The sequence below is a fragment of the Colobus angolensis genome, unplaced genomic scaffold, assembly GCF_000951035.1.
Source record: "Colobus angolensis palliatus isolate OR3802 unplaced genomic scaffold, Cang.pa_1.0 Scaffold279, whole genome shotgun sequence".
NCBI classification, from domain to species: domain Eukaryota; kingdom Metazoa; phylum Chordata; class Mammalia; order Primates; family Cercopithecidae; genus Colobus; species Colobus angolensis.
This window is the reverse complement of record NW_012116032.1, coordinates 621,947-624,611: the sequence shown is the minus strand read 5'-3', so window position 1 is coordinate 624,611 and position 2,665 is coordinate 621,947. Positions and strand designations below refer to the sequence as shown.

At 38.5% G+C, this 2,665-nt stretch overlaps 1 pseudogene; it reads left to right on the top strand.

Annotated features, from left to right (window-relative positions):
- Positions 1-2,068: 2,068 nt before the first annotated feature.
- On the top strand, positions 2,069-2,464 carry LOC105516245 (annotated as a pseudogene).
- Positions 2,465-2,665: the final 201 nt, after the last annotated feature.

Here is a 2,665-nt window from a genome sequence, read left to right as displayed (position 1 = left end):
CTCTCCTCTCCTCTCCTCTCCTCTCCTCTCCTTTCCCCTCGCTTCCCCTTCCCTCCCCTCCTCTTGTCTCCCCCTTCCTTCTCCTTTCTTTTCCCTTCCCTTCCCTTCCTTTCCTTCTTCTTTCATTTCTCTTTAAGATTTTTTACTACCAGTTCAATCATGGATTTTTAGTAGTATGCTAGAGCTGGTTCTTTCTGGCTCTCTAGGGTCAATAGCTAAATGTTCAGAAACTTTTTGAGTTGGTTTTAAACCATTAGTGCCTTAAAATTGTCCCTGGGGGAGGGGAGTATTTATACCACGAAAATTGGAAATGCTACAAATCAGGACTCTTCTCCCTCAGCCAATTAGCTGTAAACCACTAATCTCATGTCAAAACATATTATAATAAAAGGCTTTTCCTGTGTTATAGTTCATCCATTAGGAAGTAAATTGTAATTCCAGTTTCCATTTTCTGTCTGTATTGTGTTTAAAGATTTAAAAGCATAAAATTATTAGGAGATTAAGTACAATTTTTCAAATAATATTGAGTCCATTATATATTTTTTTCTGATTTCAAAACCTGAGAGTCTTAAAAAATAAAAAGACAAGCCACAAATTGGAAGAACATATTTGCAAGTAATACATCTGGTAAACTATTTCCATCCAGACTATATAAGAGATACTTATAACTCAATAAATGGAAGACAAACCATCCAACTAAAAAATAGGGAAAAGAGCTGGGTGTGGTAGCTCATGCTTGTAATCCCAGCACTTTGGGAGGCTAGGGTGGGAGAACTGCTTGGGCCCAGGAGTTTCAGATCAGCCTGGGTAACATAGTGAGACCTCATCTCTCCAAAAAAAAAAAACAAAAAAACAAAACAAAACAAATATATATATATATAGGCAAAAGGTATGTCGAGACAGAGTCTTACTCTGTTGCCCAGTCTGGAGTGCGGTGGCACAATCTCAGTTCATAGCAACCTCTGCCTCCTAGGTTTAAGCGATTTTCCTGCCTCAGCCTCCAGAGCAGCTGGGATTACAGGCATGTGCCACCACACCTGGCTAATTTTTGTATTTTTTAGTAGAGATGAGGTTTCACCATGTTAGCCAGGCTGATCTGAAATTCCTGAGCTCAGGTGATCCACCCATCTTGGCCACCCAAAGTGCTGGGATTACAGGCATGGACCACCACACCCAATCTGAATAAACATTTAACAAAGAAAATACAAAATGGCTAATAATCTCATGAAGAAATGCTTAACACCATTAATCATTAGGGAAATGCAAAATAAAACTACATGCTATTATTACATACCTACTAAAATGGCTATAATAAAAAAGACTGACAATATCAAGTTTTTGCTAAGATGTGTGTAGAAATTGGAAATCTCATACATTGCTGGTTAGGAATGCAAAAACAGTGCAACTGCTATGGAAAACAGTTTGGCAGTTCCTCAAAAAGATAAATATATAATCTTTAATCTAGAAATTCCACTGCTAGATATATACCCAAGAGAGTTGGAAACATGTACCCACACAAAATTTGCACATAAATGTTCATAACAGCATTATGTGTAATAGCCAGATGGAAACAATCCAGATGTTCATAAACTAATGAGTGGATACATAAAAAGTGATATATTATCTACGCAGTGGAATACTATTCAGCAATAAAAAGGAATGGCTATTGATACATGATACAACATGGATGAACCCTAAAACATTATGTTAAGTGAAAGAAGCCAGACACAGAAGACTACCTTGTATAATTTCATTTACAAGAAACCTTAAGAAAAAGGCAAATCTTATAGTGACCAAAAAAAAAAAAATCAATTGTTGCCTGGACCTGAGAGTAGGAATGTAAGTGATTGCAAATAGGCACCAGGGACTTTTTTGGAGTGATGAAAATATTTTTAAGTGAACAGTGGTTGCTACACAACTCCATAAATTTACAAGAAATCATTGTACACTTATGTTGAACAAATTTAAAGATACGTAAATTATGCATTTCTTACCCTGCCAACACCTAGTCGCATGGAAGTGGAGGCTTGGGTACATTCAAGATTCAGCTTCACAGTAAGCCACCACCATGGCCGAGGAAGGCATTACTGCTGGAGGTTTAATGGATGTTAATACTGCTTTACAAGAGGTGCTGAAGACTGCCCTTGTCCATGATGGCCTAGCATGTGGAATTCTCGAAGCTGCCAAAGCCTTAGACAAGTGCCAAGCCCATCTTAGTCTGCTTGCATCCAACTCTGATGAGCCTGTGTATGTCAAGTTGGTGGAGGCCTTTTGTGCTAAACACCAAATCAACCGACTTAAGGTTGATGACAAGAAACTGGAGGAATAAGTAGGCCTCTGCGAAACTGACAGAGAGGGGAAGTCCTGTAAAGTGGTTGGTGGCAGTTGTGTAGAAGTTAAGGATCCTGGCAAGAAGTGTCAGGCCAAAGATGTCATCAAAGAGTACTTCAAATGCGAGAAATGAACACATAAAACTTTGGTGCATACCAACATGCACACGCACCCACTCACACACACAAATTATGGCTCTGTAATAAGGCTGTTTCAAACAGCCTGAAAGTTACAAATTCACTTACGCATTTCTCGTTAATAAGTAAAACTAATAAGCCTTCAGGGGTTTAACCTTTTCAGCTTGTTTCATCTGCACTCTTCAAACTTTGATGAG